This window comes from Pseudophryne corroboree, chromosome 4 (assembly GCF_028390025.1).
Source record: "Pseudophryne corroboree isolate aPseCor3 chromosome 4, aPseCor3.hap2, whole genome shotgun sequence".
Taxonomy (NCBI): domain Eukaryota; kingdom Metazoa; phylum Chordata; class Amphibia; order Anura; family Myobatrachidae; genus Pseudophryne; species Pseudophryne corroboree.
The window spans coordinates 190177196-190195448 of NC_086447.1; the positions used below are offsets into that span (position 1 = coordinate 190177196).

The window sequence follows — 18253 nt, forward strand, 5'->3', positions numbered from 1 at the left end:
TGCTTGTGAAATGATCGGTTACAATAAGGATATTGCCATCTATTCCTTTTGGTCCCTCAAACGACAGGAAATCGATACAGACCAAATCCATTGGTCCCGAACTGCTTATATTTGTCAGCGGCGCCGCTGAGGAATTAGGTAATGTCTTTCTCATTATACAATTCCCACATGTCTTGCAGAACTGATCGATCTCTCTGTTCATAAGCGGCCAATAAAAGCGGTCTACAATTAATCCATGGGTCTTTTCATAACCCAAATGTCCATGGTTGTCATGCAGAGCTTCCATTACTAACTTTCTGTATTTATCTGGTAATTCCAAATGCAATTTGTATCCTCCATTTGACATCCGGGTACGACGATATAAGACCCCCTGTTGTAGGATCAATTTAGAGCGCTGCTTTAGCAATAATTTAGACGCATTTGTAAGAGACAATCTTCCATTATTTTTAGATGGATAAGTGATAAGTTGTATTACAGGGGATATTACCCTGTCCTCTCTCTGTTCAGATGCCATTTGTGAAGTTCCCACCATATCCATGCCTTCCAGATCAATCTGATTCAACCAGCAATACAGTGGTGGTATGGCTTGCTCGGGTGCTCCTAATGCAGTAATAGAAGCATGTTCAGAGCTTTGTACTACATATACCTGATGACATAGTCCTCGCACATCTGCGGCCAGAACTTCTATCCATTCGTCAATCGTTTCAGCCTCAGAGGCATGAGGTAGTCGTGACAATGCGTCAGCATCTTGATGCACTAGGCCTGGTTGATACTTAATGGTGAAGTTGTAATTTGACAAGGCCGCGAGCCATCGGTGTCCAGTGGCATCTAATCTTGCTGTTGTTTGAACATATGTGAGGGGATTGTTATCGGTTTGTACCGTAAAATGGCCTCTTCACACTGACTATCCCACCTGTTCTCAAACGGGTCTTGAGGCTTGTAATATTGTACTTTACTATTCCGGTTGTGTCCTTTGATATTAGGGGGGGAATATCCCTTGGTAAGTTCCGTCAATGGCCGAGAAATCTTTATATAATGCCGTACAAACTTTCTATAATAGCCACAAAATCCTAAAAAAGATCTGAGATCTTTCAGGTTGTTAGGCCTTGGCCATTGTTGTACTGCTTCTAGTTTAGCCGGGTCGGTGGCGATACCCTCTCGGCTTACAATATGACCGAGATATTTCACTGTTTGTTGACAAAACCGGCATTTGTCTATTGATAATTTTAATCCTCTATTCTTTAATCGATCCAAAACTTTTAGTAGCCTCTCATTATGTTCTTCGATGGTTTTTCCGAATATGATGATATCATCCAAATAGACAAGCACCTCTCGGTAACACATGTCACCTACAGTTTTTTCCATGGTCCTATGAAAGGTAGCAGGTGCACCTTTAACTCCTTGAGGCATCTTGAGGAACTCGTAAAATCCGATAGGACAAATAAAGGCAGTCTTTTGCTGATCTTGAGCACTCATCGGAATCTGATAATAGCCGCATCTTAGATCTAATACGGAAAACCACTGACTGCCTTGGAGACAGTCAAGAGCTTCGTCAACTCTGGGAACGGTGTATTGATCGGGAATAGTACGATTATTTAACGTCCGATAGTCAATACACAAATGCACTTCCCCATTTTTCTTTCTGGCTACGACTATGGGAGAAGCATATGGACTTTCTGAATCAGCTATCACTTTGTTTTCCAATAGATGTCGCAGATGTTGTCGTACGTCCTCAAAGTCGGCGGGTGCTAGTCTTCGCGATCTTTCCCTAAATGGGGTATCATTGGTCAGTCGAATATGGTGTTCCACTCCTGAAGCAGTGCCCAAATCCCAATCTCCATTGGCAAATACTTCAGCTCGGCTACGTAGTTGGGTCAATAATTGATTTTTTACCTCCACAGGGATATCACTGCCTTTAAAGCAATGCTCCAAATCAAGAATTGTAGATGGGCAGTCGCTTATCATCCCTTCCAGGTAAGGGGAGTTATCACTATCACTGATAGTGTCCACTCGAGCGCACCGATATCGACCATCCTCCTCTGTTTCCCGATCTGTTCCTGCCTGGGATTCCTTGTCTTGTTTGTTACACCACTTTATCAAGTTCTTAAACATATTGGTCCCTATAATGACCGGTAGTTCTCCGTTATCTCCAGGGGAGTCCGGGCACACCAAGGCTACTAAAGGAACTGTATCATTGGGAATATTCAGACCAGGTTCAAAGGTGATGTGTGCTACTATATACCCCAGATAGGGAGACTTTTGTTCACTTAATCCCCAAATAGTAAGTCCGCTGAGTGGTTGTATAGGGACATCTGCCAAGTGAGATCGGTACCATGATTCAAAGACTATAGATATCTGTGATCCACTATCCATCAAAAGACTACAGTCGTACCCATTTATCATAGCTTTGACCCTAGGGGCCTGTCCCATCAGTCTGTCTGGAATATAAGACCATTGATAACTCCCCATAGCTCGTACATTTATTGTGGGGGAGCCTGTGAGGGGATCACAGCACTCCCGTTGGAGTTTTCCAACTGCTCTGGCCTTCTCCGAGAATTGAATCGACTCTCTCTCACCGTTGTGGATTCATTCATGGGACATTCAAATGAACGATGTCCTAATTGACCACATCGATAGCAAGTAACTGGCAATTGATTCCGGCGGGTCATCCCTCTTCCCATACCTGATGGCATATAAGACCGATTCTGTCTATCTGTTTGTAGAGCAATAAGTTGATCAATCTTCTTATTCTGTTCTTCCAATAATACCAATAGTCGATCATCTATGGCCGAAGGAGTAGGAGGAGTGGGCGTAGGAGTAGGTACCACTACTTTCACTTTCTTTATAGTTCTTTCTCGATTCCCTATCTGCACTTCCTCCAATTTCACCTCCTTCACCAATTCACTAAGGGTAGGGGTTGGAATACTGCTCATGGTACATCGTAATCTTTGGGCAACAGGGTTGGTGGTCAATGCTCCTTTTAGAACTTGTCTCATCCGCCTCTCATCCACTTAATTTTTATCCATTCCTCCCTTTTCAACCAATTTATAGATCAATTTATCCACCCTATAAATGTAATTAGTGAGGGTTTCTCCATGTTCTTGAAACGTATGATTTATACGCGCTTGTAGATCACCCACATCTTCGAGTGTTCCATATGAAAAATCTAATGCTTCAAAATACTCCTTCAGCGTGGCCTGTGGATTACTCTTTCTAGTGGCCTGGATCACTCCCATAGCCGGCCCTCATAAACTTTCTACCACTCGTTGTTTTTTTATGGCATCCGGGCACGGCCACTCTTCTGAATGCTGTATAGCAGCCTCTCTCCATAAATCATAAGTTTCTTCCCCAGCAGGAACTGGCACTATTCTGGAGAAAATCCTCAGTCTCCGATAACCTCCCTCGTAATGCCACCTCTCTAATTGGCTAACAACTTTGTCCACGACTGCTTCATTCTGAGATCCATCACTATCCGGTCTGACAGTCCCAACCCCAGTTCCAGTTCTTGAATCTCCCCTTGGTGCAGTTTCTGCCGCTGTAATAATAGGCCAGAGAAGTTGTAACCTCCTACCCGGCACACACTTTAATACAATCATCTTAGGTAATAATTCAGGCTCTAAAGGATTCTTGTTAGTCAATAGAAGAGCAAAGGTATCTCCATATTGTCCTTTTCTTTTGTCAACTATAGTGGGCTGACAGACTCCATATAATACTGATAAATTCTGCTAATACATCTTCATCCGTAATAGCGGAGAAATTGCCAGCCAATCCTACACTACATCCCATGTTCACATCCCTCTCCCTACACCATTGGTACACATCTTCTCTTGTCATAATCTCCATTGTTGTACAATCAATTCCTGAGAATTGGGATCTCAGCAGTGCCTCCACTTGTAACCCTACTTCCCTATTGGCATGCCTCCACCCAAGCATACACACCCGGGCTTGCTTGGGAAAGCCGTACTATAATAGAATAATGGGTGTTGATGATTATATGTTCTGTTATATTTTGGATAAGAATTACAGTTGGTATAAACCTCACTTTATTGATCCTGGGTTGTCCTCTGCTTCTCTCCGTATTTTCCAGTACTCTCCCATCAAGAATGATCGAATACCCAATACCAAGTATCTTTATTTTAGTATATATATATATATATATATATATATATATATATATAGTTGATCTCTATCCAAATGAGCTCATTGAAGATGTTTAATGCTCCGTCAACCTTAACACGTCTATATAAATCTTAAATTACATCCCTAAATGCATGCAATACAGAAAATTACCAACCACAGTCTATGTGACTATGGACCCGGGGTTTTAAAAAGTTTACAGCATTACCTTTTACCTTCTGCGCAGTTTACTCAATTATACTTTCATAAGTGATCACTGTAGTATTCAGTTAATTGACATGGATGTCCATTACCAATGTCGTCTGCTGTAGAGATTGTTCTTCTAGGAAACTCTACCAATTTTAATAAAGAGGGGATTTGTGATGTGCAATCTTCCTCCCTCTCTACCTTATGTTTCTAGGTCTAGGGGTGAGCAGATTTTCCTCAATCAGGGTCCAATAAATCTTTTATTACGACAAGGACAAAGTAATCCTGAATCTGTTGCTGAAACCTAACAAGATTGTCTCTTCAGCATGGTATAAACCTTCAATTCTGGCTGACTCTACTATTGATATGGGGCAATTACCGTTTTCTATGAATGGGTCAATACTTCACAAAGCCCCCAATATGAGGTTAAACAGTCAATAAGGCTTTATTATAATAACCGGAAGTCACTCTTCATAGATTAAATAGCAGTCCCATTGCTTTCCCTTGAGAAATGAGGGATTATGCTTCATCTCTCTGTATTTTTTATATATAAGATGCAATAGAATGGTCACAGATACAGTCTCATAACTAACTGACCCCACTCCTTCTTACTACTCTGATACTGTGGTTAGTGGGTAGCCGGAATATGGGTGGGAATAGTACAAAGGATCCTTAAATGTATCACTTCTAATCGCAGCTTTATATAACTGAGGAGGGACCTGACTTCGCTCTGCCCCGGGTTTGTCACTCCCCCATGGCACTTGTAGGGAAAATAATAGATTACCGCTCCCGTTGAATGTCAGGTTGCTCCCCCTTCTTCCACACTGTTATTCTCCTGCCGTCTATTCCACGGTCTCCTCAGCCGCTAGCTCCTCCCACCAGGCATCAGGCCGCTCCCCCGTCTTGACAACCCGGGGATGATGCTCCGCACTCAGGGATCGGGACTTCCCCCCCCCCCCCCAGCGCTTTGTAGGATGCTGCCTTTTCTAAATGACGAGCGGTGGCAGCCGCCGTATAGGATCCCTCCGTCTACCTGGCGATCAGCTTCTTTCTATCGGGTCCTGGGCAGCAAGTTCAGTCACGGGTCCGCCAACCCCCTTCTCTCGGTGAGTCGCCTGTCAGGACTCGATACGTCCCTCTCCGTCTCCTGTCATGACTTGATACGTCCCTCTCAGTCTCATGTCTCCGACCGTTTTTTTTCTTCTTTACTACGCACCCCTCTTTTACTCCTCTCTCGCGCTGCTCTCCACAGCCGTTTTTCTGTCCTCGAGTCATCCCCCTGCAGCACAGCACGCGGAGCTCTATAAGCTTCCAGTCTCTGGGCCCTATAGCTTTATATATAGACTATATATATATCTATAATATACATAAATATCAATTCCTGTAATGGCTATTCATATATGTACAAATACAACCATACATACATAACTCCTGGTATGGGTTACATTTATGTAAAGGGAGAATCAGTTACAAGGCAAAACCATGTCTTGTAAGAAATTGCCTCTTAAAACTACATCCCCCCATATGCTGAACTACATCGCCCTATACACTGCACTACATCTTTACGCTATACCTCCCCTACATGCTGTACTACATCATTACACTACTTCCCTTTCTACAGATATGTCCTCAATCAGCTTTGCCTTAGGTAGCATCCTGGCATGATGCTATAGGGCATCCAGTGCCTTGCTGCCCCACTGCCTGCTGCCATCTGCGCAGCAACGCGGTCACTTCCCATGATATTGGGAGTAATTCCAAGTTGATCCGCAGCAGGATTTTTGTTAGCAATTGGGCAAAACCATGTGCACTGCAGGGGAGGCAGATATAACATGTGCAGAGAGTTAGATTTGGGTGTGGTGTGTTCAACCTGCAATGTAAATTGCAGTGTAAAAATAAAGCAGCCAGTATTTACCCTGCACAGAAACAAAATAACCCACCCAAATCTAACTCACTCTGCACATGTTATATCTGTCTCCCCTGCAGTGCACATGGTTTTGCCCAACTGCTAACAAAGTTCCTGCTGCGATCAACTCAGAATTACCCCCTTTAAGCGGGAGAATGCATACGATATGCCATGCCGGGAATGGGAGCTGTGATGCAAACTCATTGCAGCAAAGCTGATTGAGGATACAGCTGTATGTGCAGCTCTCTATCACTATATTACATCCCAACTATACACTGCACTACATCACTACACAGGTTGGGATTGGGTGACTGGTGGTCAGCATACCGACGCTGGGATCCCAGCGACCAGAATTCCAGCAGGGGGGCGAGCGCACAAGTGGGGACAGTCATAGGCCTCACAGCACTGAGGTCATAGGTTCAATTCCCACCATGGCCCTAACTGTGTGGAGTTTGAATATTCTCCCGTACTTGGGTGGGTTTCCTCCCACAATCAAAAAAATATACTGGTAGGTTAATTGGAGCCCAACAAATATTTACCCTTGTGTGAATGTGTCTGTGTGTACATGTGGTAGGGAATGTAGAGTGTAAGCTCCATGCAAGGACTGATGTGAATGGCCAAATCTTCTCTGTAAAGCGCTGCGGAATATGTGTGCACTATATAAATAACTGGTAATAAAAAATAATAATATGTTAAATTTCAGCTTCCTAACATATCAGAAAGTAAGAGAATTAGTGATGAATCAGTGAGTGAATGAGTTAGGGCTTCTGTTCTACACGTTCTTCAGGTAAATCTATAGAGATGTAAATTTGAGACGTCTTAATGTAAGTAAATATTAATCCATGGTTCTTGGAGTTACCTGAGGAGCACCCATAGCAGATATGCTAAAAAGTGACAGGACCATTTTTGTAGTTTATTACATTCTACACACTAGCAATCCAAATTTTGATCCGATTGTTCGTTTGGGCATTAACTTACGCAACGCAAGCCATGCATCGATAATTACATCATTATTTCAACCCATTTTTCATCCCTTTAGGGGAGATTTATTAAAATTCTAATTACTGTATGTAGTTTTCCTATTTCCACCTGAAGAATACCTATGTTAGCTTTCAGCTTCCTAACAAATTGGGAAGTAAGAGAATGTGATGAGTGAGGGAGTGAGTGAGTGAGTGAGTGAGTGAGTGAGTGAGTGAGGACTGCTGTTCTACCCGTTCTTCACATGGGAGTTTCTGATTTTCATGGTTGTAAATAGAGATATAAATGTGAGATGTCTTAATGTAAGTAAATATTAATCCATGGTTCTTGGCATTACCTGAGAAGCACCTGTAGCAGATACAGTAAAAAGTGACAGAACCATTCTATCCACAGGAGGTGCAATACAAATTTTGATCTGATTGTCCGTTTGGGCGTCATCGCTCACGCAACACAAGCCACGCATCGGTAATGATGTCATTATTTCAACCCCATCTTTATTCCTCTAGGGAAGGTTTATTAAAATTCTAATTACGTAGTTTTCCTATTTCTCACCTGAAGAATACCTGTGTTAAATTTCAGCTTCCTAACATATCGGGAAGTAAGAGAATTAGTGACGAGTCAGTCAGTAAGTGAGTGAGGGCTTTTGAATATATATATATATATATATATATACATATATATATATATATATACATACATATATATATATATATATAACGATACAACCAAAGGGACAGCGTCACCTATAGATAACTTGCTGGGGTGCCCTCCATGAGAAAATGAATCCCAATATTTCCAGAGAAAAGAGGCGGCACTCCCAGCGTTTTTTAAAGTGCAAAAAAATCTTTAGTCAAGAATGACGTTTCGGGGGGTCTCACCCCATCATCAGGATAATTACCCAATCCTCTCTTTAATATTATTCAATTAAAAATACTTCAAAAATTACTCCAAAGAAGTGCGCTTCACAGAGATACTGTTGTATTTCTATTTCACATTGGTCTCCATTAAGAATGCCAAATTGCTTTCTCACAAATATTTAAAATGCCCGCTCTAATATATATTGCAGATGTCAGGTGCATCTTATTACCATATACGATAAAAGTGCGCTGTACATCGCAAAACACTGTATCCCATAAGAGAAAACAATACACCAACACATTATCTGAGTTCCAAAGCTCATTGATGTATATATTTGTTATTAAAAAGGATATGGATTCAATATACAGTATATTACAAAGTACAGTATACCTATAGTTACATGGTTACACTCACACAGTAAGCAGTTAATACATAAAGTTACATACAGTTACATACAGTTTCAGTTACATGCCAGCATACAATACCATTATCCTTAAGTTATATAAATTCATCTTTCCATATCACACACTCTCTCTCTCTCTCTGTAAAGTAATGCTGGGACTCCATCTTCCTCGGAGACCAAAAACAGGAACTACCTTCCTGTGTGATCAGCAAAATGTGTTATCTAGTTTGGGGGAGGGGACTCTCTCTCATTCATGATGAGTCACTAGTTTCTTTGTATATGCTGAACAGGTTCAGCCTTGGGGACGTCCAAAGGGGCTGGCCTGAGTTTCCTGTCCACCACCTGTTTGGAATATCTATTGTTCTAATAAAAGTGATTTTAGCTTTTATACATTTAATCATAATTATCCGCTGCAATGCCCCACAACTTCACAACAAGCATCAAATGAATCAACACATCTATCTGGTTGCTTCAATAGTAAACATGACAGGTCTATCTTGTTTCGTTCAAATAATACACATTCATGACATTAATTCATTAGATAATTTTAAATCATCATGATGTCTGGCGCTTGATATTATTATAATTATGTACTGTATGAAATAAGTGTCGAATCCATCTCTGTGGCATGTCTGTGTAAATGCGTGTGTTACCATATATTGCTGTGCTCGCTGTGCATATTTGCAAGTATAGCGACTCATAATGTGTGTAGTTTGTATGTTCTCTTTATGTAATATTTTTTTGACTTCGACACCATCGACAGGGGATCCTCTCTGTGTTGAAGCTTGCCTATTGTAAAAGTAATAATGCTAAATGAAGTGATTTGAAATATACTAACTGAATTAGATTACATTAAACAGTAGTTTTAGATTGAGAGCGCATCAAGGAATTTTTTATCTTTATATATTATATATATATATATATATATATAAGTCATCCCTCATTCAGGGGTTTTGCGATTAGTATCGTTGGTTTATCCTCAGCTGCCTAATATTGCTATAAATTTGTAGAGAAGCAGTGCTACTGTACCATTCTCACAATATACAGCTTCAAATAAGTTACAAAGAAAAAGATGAGATCTGTAAGGGCATTCGGGGGAACAATGTGATCCTTGGCTCTGCTGATATGTATATAATCCTTCTATATAATGTTAAAACATAACTTTTAATTATTTCTTACAATAAAAGTATATATTTCATTCTGTGATGTTCAAATAGGTAAAAAATACATTTTTAAAATCTTAGTATAAAGAATGTGATTAAAGTAAGAAATAAAGTGATTTAAAAACAAATGGCCGCTGTGTTTATTTTACCTTTAATATTATTCTTATATTTCCAGTTTCCTATGGGAAATAGTGTTTATGAGTGGTTTTCGCTTTTATTTTATTTCTTTGCTTACAATGATATTAGTACTCATAAAGCTGTTTCCCAAAGGCTCATCGTAGCTCAATGTGATGGTGACAGATATTTGTTCTTGTAATAAAAGAGGAACAAAGTGCTGTAGTAGATTGTTGCTTAGCTGCTTCTATAAAGGGTTCTGCTAGGAAAGACTGTATCAGAATTGATGTACCAAATACTAGCAACTTTGCTAATCATGAAGTTATGGCCCTCATTCCGAGTTGTTCGCTCGCAAGGCGAATGTAGCAGAGTTACACACGCTAAGCCGCCGCCTACTGGGAGTGAATCTTAGCTTCTTAAAATTGCGACCGACGTACGCGCAATATTGCGATTACAAACGAGTTAGCAGTTTCTGAGTAGCTTCAGACTTACTCTGCCTGTGCGATCAGTTCAGTGCTTTTCGTTCCTGGCTGACGTCATAAACACACCCAGCGTTCGCCCAGGCACTCCCACCGTTTCTCCGGCCACTCCTGCGTTTTTTCCGGAAACGGTAGCGTTTCCAGCCACACGCCCCTAAAACGCCGTGCATCCGCCCAGTAAAACCCATTTCCTGTCAATCACAATGCGAACGTCGGAGCGATGAAAATGCCGTGAGTAAACTTACTTTCATCATAGTAAAGTTACTTGGCGCAGTCGCAGTGCGAACATTGCGCATGCGCACTAAGAGAATTCTCACTGCGATGCGATGAAAATCTCCGAGCGAACAACTCGGAATGAGGGCCTATATTTTTTTGTGTGTGCCTTGTTTAGTCTGTGTATATTAACCTCAGAGAATTATTTTCCTTTTATATCCTCAGTTCACATCCCTTATATAGCAATGTCCACACAGTACATATAGTATCTCCTATAATATTAGGTGTGTTTATAATTACACTGGTTAGATGTGTCACTGGGTTTGTGTGAATAAATCTTAATGCCTTTAAATCAGATGCCTGTACTGCGGGTAGCATATATTATACATATACGTAGATAAACCTATGTCCCCCTTGTAGCGCTGCCGCTAATATGTTTAGCCTGTACCATTGTATATAAGGATGATAATCTGATAATCTCATTTACATCACCCACTCAGACTCTCTCCTTCTCTCCTATGCCCTCTGGAATGCCAGATCTTCCTGTAACAAACTTGTCCAACCCATGACCTTTTCATCTCCAATTCCTTGCATCTCCTAGCCATCACTGAAACCTGGAATACCCCCTCTGACCATTTCTCCCACTGCTCTCTCTGCTGGAGGACTAACATTCTCACCCCTCCCCCATTCCTCGCCATGGTGGATGTTGGGGTCCTTTTGCACTCTAGCTACTCCTACCAACTCATATCTCCAGAGCCGTCCGCTACATTCTGTACATTTGAGGTCCATACTATATGCCTCTACAACCTACTCATCTTTGAGCTGCTGTAATTTATAGTCCCCGTGGCATTCCCTCCAAATACCTTGACAACTTTGCTTCTTGGCTTCCTGGCTTCCTCTCTTCTGACAGTCCATTATCCTAGGTTATTTCAACACCCCTATCGATATCCCTACAAAATCCCCTGCCTCTATAGAAAGAATGTCTCTTTGTTGGCGCACATAAGATAATTAAAAAATAACTTTAAAAAAATCCATTAAAATTATCCAAACACGAAATAAGACAATACAAACACCAAATAATACACTTATCATATACCGTGAAAAAAATACTTAATAAAGTGAAATTTAAATTTTAAAACCAAGGCTCGATACCTGTGTCATATCTCTATTAATCCAATTTAAATATATCTTACTGATAATCAGAATTCTCAAGTGTAGTTGTTCAATGTTCTACATACAGTGTACCAGTAGAGACTGTAATCTGTCTACTAAATTCAATATCTAGACAGTACTCTTCTTGGTTCCCAGAGATTGTTTTGATATTGCAGTACTATATGCTGTGTGATGTTTATTAGGAGTATATTAATAATATATTAATAATCTGCTTCCATACAGTATTATATTGAACTCTTTCCCATATGTAAATTATTTTTGAGTGGTCCCTAAATACAGACCATTATTAAGCTAAACTCCTTAACCTCACCTCTTCACTTGTAAATGGGAGCTCACTGGATCTGGTTTTCACTCAGTGTTGTGATATTTCTAATTTCTCCAACTCCCCTTTTGCCCTCTCTGACCACCACCTGCTCTCTTTTAACTTATCTATCTCTGCTTACCAATCTGTTCCTCCTAAGGCTACCATCATTAAGCGTAACTTTGAGGCTATTGACACCACATCCCTATCCTCCCTGTTCGACTTACTTCTCTCTCCTGAAAAAGAATTGAAAAGATAGCGCTTCACTACAATGGTGCTGCAACAAAACAGTTAGGGTGGTCACCTTCACCCCCTGGAATATTTTGACAAACACAACAGTTCACTGAGCACTTTTCTTAGTACTTGTAAACAGTCTCCACAGTATTATTAGTTCATAAACAACCCAATTGTCCTTTCACCTCTAGTGGGAAGAACTTTGCAGCTTAGAAGATTGACATACCCCCAAAAATACAAGGAGAAAGGTACATATAGTGAAGTACAATGTAATTGTTATAAAACAATCCAAATATTAAAAATTACAACAAATTGAAATTTCTAAAATAATCCACCATGGATTGGCGGACCAGCGGACCGGAAAAGTGGGGTGTCAATATTGCCCACCCAGAATCACTTGTGTTGTCACCTCCCGGGATTTTCCGCAACAATCCACATCTTGGGTCACCAACATCTAGTCCCTCTCAGGTATCAACAGGTCCCTCCAATCAGTCACCAACGCGTTTCAACTCCAGCAGAGCCTTTTTCAAGGTGTGTAGTGGATATGGGTCCTGCCATGCTTATAGACCCTCTATTGTGATCTGATTGGATGGTACCTTGATTAGCCCTATAGTGCTATGTAACAAAGCCCTTATGCCCTCTTTTTAAGGGGACACCAAAATCCCTATTACCGCATTTAATCCCTGTGTACAAATTGATATATTACACCTAGGAACCTTATTTTACAAAAGAATCGCGTGCGTTTCCGGTGTTGTCCACCGCGGCTGGAAGGTTCCCCTTCTCTTCTGTACCGTTCACCTCGTTTGCACTCCACTGTTCACCGAAAGTAATGTCTTTTTCCGTCTGTGGAATGCAAAGCGCGCTTGCGTTCAAGATAGTCACTAAGGAGCATTATTCATTACTATTCTAGACTGAAATATAGTGGTTATATAATAAAAAATGTATATCCTTCCCTAGCAGGTCAAAGGATTTGCAAATATACAGAATCATAAAGTGCATGTTATACCGGACAAATAATACTCCCCATAAAACATCATCATTAAAATTCATCACTACATAAGGCTTCATCCATTTGTACAAATAAGAAGATACACATAATGTCATGTTTGCCAAAATATTCCAGGGGGCATACTTCTCTCTCCTATTCTCTCTCTCTAATGTCCTGAACAAGCTACTTCCCTATATATTGCATCCCTTACTTCTGCTCTTGTCTCTGTCACTCCACCGACCACTATTCACCCTCTCAGATTAAAACCTGAACCCTCGCACACCAAATGCACCAGATATCTTCAAAAATGCTCACGTACTGCCAAGCGACACTGGAGGAAATCACGCTCTAAGGCAGACCTCCTCTAGTTCAAACTTATGTTCTCGTCCTTCAGTGCTGCCCTTTCGCTTGCTAAATAGTCATACTTCAAGAATCACATTTCCTCCCCGTCTTCCAAACCCCAGCGACACTTTGCCACTGTCAACACCCTTCTCTGCCCACCCCCACCTCGTCTCCCCTCCTGTCTGCTCTTGACTTTGGCACTTATGCCACATCCAAGATTTACATCCAACCAGACCATCAGCACCCAGCCATCCCCTATCCCTTATCATCCCTCCCCATCATTCTCACCAACTCTGACATCTTTCTCCCATGTATCTGGTGAGGAAGTCATGGCCCTCATCCATTCCTTGCCCCACCACCTCTACACTTGACCCTATCTCCTCCTTCCTCCACCACTACCTCTCTCCTTCTGACTGTTCCCATCTTGCTCACCATCTTAATCTCCCCTTTCATCAGGCACGGTCCCCTCTGCCTTCAAGCATGCACTTGTCTCCACTATTCTTAATAAAACAACTGTTCTTGGTCCTCCTTTTCTCTTTTTATATGTCCTCTTTAGGTAGAGCCGCATGAATGACGCGCACTCCCAGATATGCTGTGGCTCTACCCGGGATGCCTATCACTATGTTCTCATGAGATGAGATGACAAGCCCCCGGAAGTGCACGTCACAAATGACGCGCACTCCCAGACATACAGTGGCTCTACCTTGGATACCCATTACCGTGCATTCACCATGTTGTCCATGGCAACGTATTATGCCTATTATACTTTTCCGGAAGTGATTCGTTTCCAGAAATGCCCATCATGAATGACGCGCACTCCAGGAAATGCGGCGGCCTTGCAGGTAATCAATGAAGCAACTACCCTTACATAATATATAACCTCATTGGGATTCATATCCTTACCAGTGAACAAGCCTACCTATAGGTGAAACGGTCCATTTGGTCTGTGTGGGTATTGGGACTGCGCAACCCATACCCACTTCGGGGGTACCTCAGTCCAGTAAGCGCCCATTTGGGCTTCAATATTTAGTGTGCTTACTTTACTATTATTTTTCCATTGCCATTGTTGTTCTGCTATGCAATATAAATCTCTTTCTTTCTGTTTGGAAATTAAGCTGTTACTCACATATATCTATATACGATGTAAGATATTGGAATAATGATATAGTACCTGTGTGTTAGGTCTAGACCATATAGATCTGTATTTTGATAACAGGAGACTTAGAGCTCTGTGTATAGAGCATTGGTCATTACCTGTTAACAGAAGCTTTCATAACACTGCATTTGAGATTAATGCTTTCTACTTAAATAGATTACATCAAAATTCACCTTGTGGAACATTCGATTCCTAAATAAATTTTTGTTATGTTGCTTGATATATACCTTGCATGACATATAAATCTGTCTAATAGTTGAGAAATATATTTTGTAAGCCAATATATTTTGTAAGCCAAAATCTGTTTAAGATATAATCATCATAGTCTAATACAGGGGTGTCAAAGACAAGGCCCGCGGGCCAAATCCGGCCCGCCAGACCTCGTCTGATGGCCCGCGGTGCCGCCGCCATGAAACCCCCTTCTCCCGAGTGCCCAGCTCGGGGGAAGCGGGGTTTCGCGGAATGACGCGATTGCGTCGTGACGTCACGGCGCAAACGCGTCATTCAACGAAACCCCGTCGGAGGAGGGAGAAGGGAGCCGCGCAGACGAGGAGGGAGAGGCGGCTGAAGAGCGGCGAGAACCGCTTCAAATGTAAGTCAGCCCCTCTCCCTTCCTCTCTTTCTCTCTCTCTCCCTCCTTCCACCACCTGCCGCAATGTGTAAAATGGGGACCTGTACCTGCCGCTATGTGTAAAATGGGGACCTGTGCCTGCCACAATGTGTAAAATGGGGACCTGTGCCTGCCACAATGTGTAAAATGGGGACCTGTACCTGCCGCTATGTGTAAAATGGGGACCTGTGCCTGCCACAATGTGTAAAATGGGGACCTGTGCCTGCCACAATGTGTAAAATGGGGACCTGTACCTGCCGCTATGTGTAAAATGGGGACCTGTGCCTGCCACAATGTGTAAAATGGGGACCTGTGCCTGCCACAATGTGTAAAATGGGGACCTGTACCTGCCGCTATGTGTAAAATGGGGACCTGTGCCTGCCACAATGTGTAAAATGGGGACCTGTGCCTGCCACAATGTGTAAAATGGGGACCTGTGCCTGCCACAATGTGTAAAATGGGGACCTGTGCACTATAAAAGGGGGCACATGGCTGGGCACTATAAAAGGGGGCACATGGCTGGGCACTTTAAAAGGGGGCAGATGGCTGGGCACATATAAGGCAGGTGGAGCGGTAAATTTTGGATAGACCTACAGATACAACCGGCCCTTTGATGGGGACCAAACTGCTGATGCGGCCCCCGATGAATTTGAGTTTGACACCCCTGGTCTAATATATAGACTCTCACGCTTACTTTTTCCTTACAGGTTCTCTTTACCTGTACCTATTCAAAAAAAATGTCAGCTCTTTATCTAAATACTTTTTTCACTCTATCACGTGCTCTCTCATCCATTTGGACAGCAGAAGCAAGCTTTCCCTCATAGGGTAGTAGTACTCTCTCATTCAGCAGATTACTGCCATACTCCATAGGATATGCCCAATCTCATCCGATCTTGGAAGCCAATCTCTGGCAGGCCTGGTTAGTAATTGGTTGGGAAACCACCAATGAATACCAGGTGTAGTAAACATCTATGCTGAACAGTAGAAGGAAGATATCTACCCTATACCTTTCTACAAACTTGCTAGTGCTTCCTTTCTTCTCATACACAGTACCCCTTTTTTTGCTATGTAGGGTTATAAATAATTGAATACCCTTATTGTTGTATCTCTGATTTTATTGAAATAGACCGACTAACTACAGGTGACGCTAAATATCTGTGACCTCTCTTCTTAATGTGCTTTGAGAGAGAGGGGCCCTGCATTAAACCCAGTAATCTATTCATAACCCAAACCGAGCTAGAAAGGCAATAATCTGCTGAATTAAATGCCTTCTGGTGACACCACTGCCTGATAATAGAGCAGAGGGTGGTAAATAACCCATATAGGCAACAACCCATCGTTTATAAACAATATGCAATGGTGAGGACCAATTAATAGGGTACCCCCTTGGGAAGAAAAAACCTGTCTTATTATATTATTGATGGACAAGTTTACCCGGGTAACTGTACTGCTATATTCAACTACTTTCACCAAGGTGTTTAATCATTATATAGTCTTTTCTCTTGCGTGTAAATTTATGTGAGCAATTTGTAACCACGCATGAATGCTAAGGCATATTATTTTCTTTAGTCAAATTATTTTAATGAAATAATTAAAAGTTAAGTTTTATTGTCTAATCACGTTTTACAAGAGTGCCCCAGCACAGAGTCTTTCTTTTCTTCTTCTTATGTTCATGTACTTCCACTGACTCTGGGAGCACCACCGACATCCGATTAACACATAAAGTGCAAATTATAAATATGGTTGGTAATAGACTATTATCCATTAGAGGTTTTGTCTGAAAGTATAACCTGTTGCGGAACTATTCATTTTGTGTTCAAGTCCAGTCCGTCACTGACTGATACACACCTATGTGTGATTTCACTTATTGCTAGCCACCATGTCAAGATCTCTGACAAGATTCCAGCACTTCTAACCATATGCAGATTCTCTGCTGCTCCATTTCAAGCACAGATATGTAATTTTATACCGATTGGCTATCTGTATATTGAATTAGTTCATACATTTTGCTATATTTTTGTAACACATGCAGCCATGAATGCCTATGCGCATTTCACGGGATATCTGGCTACATCAGGGCCTATTTGGATACCACAGAATAAAATATATACTTTTATCATACCTCCCTACTTTTATGAGATATGATTCGGGACCCTGGTGCGGAGTTGCCCTGTTGGAAAAAGGGGTGTGGCCTCAGTAAAGGAGTGTAGCTTTGCAGTAATGCCATGGTCGCGAGTCACGCCCCCATTGCCCATCACTATGGGGCGCTCTGTGAGCTGCTGGCCATGCCCCCAGTCCCTCTTGTCTCCGTGAATAGACACTGTGTGCATGCGGGTGGCAGTCGATATCCCGGCTGTCGGTATCCCGGCGCTCAGCATACCAGCGCCGGGATCCAACTGCTAGGCTACAGAGAACTATTTTCCCTCTTGGGGTGTCCACGACACCCCTGGAGGGAGAATAAATAGCATGGTGCGCAAGGGGGTCTTTTGAGCTCACCCCGCTCACACCATTCCGCCGGTTGGGATCCCGGTGTCAGCATGCTGGGCGCCAGTATCCCGATAGCCGGGCAAACATAGTAAACCCGAGCATTTGCACAGCATCTATTCACCGAGTGACATCAGCGAGTGACAGGAGCCTCCCAGCTGCTCCCCCCCATAGCAAGACATTGCGGATTGCGGGTGGGACAGCGGTCCAGTCCCCAAAAAATGGGACTGTCCCAAATGCAGGGGGGGTTTACAGTTGCCAAGTGGCTCAAATTATGACAACAATAGCAATGGTATATAAGTTTAAGGGACAGAGCAGAGTTGGTAGCAGTTTCTTTTACCAAGTTTGCTATGTTTGTGGTCCTCAATCAGTGCACTGGACCGGAGAGTAGCTATCAGGAAGAAGTGTTCAAGTATTTATTTAATTATTTATTTATTTATTATAGTATGTTTAACCATTTCCTGACCTTATCTTATTTATATTATTTAAATATGTTTGATAGATCCTGTCATGCCTGTGGTTTTTGTGAAC

At 42.0% G+C, this 18253-nt stretch overlaps 1 pseudogene; it reads left to right on the plus strand.

Moving 5' to 3' along the window:
* Positions 1–16087: 16087 nt before the first annotated feature.
* Positions 16088–16206, plus strand: LOC134912884 (5S ribosomal RNA; annotated as a pseudogene).
* The last annotated feature ends 2047 nt before the right edge of the window (positions 16207–18253 follow it).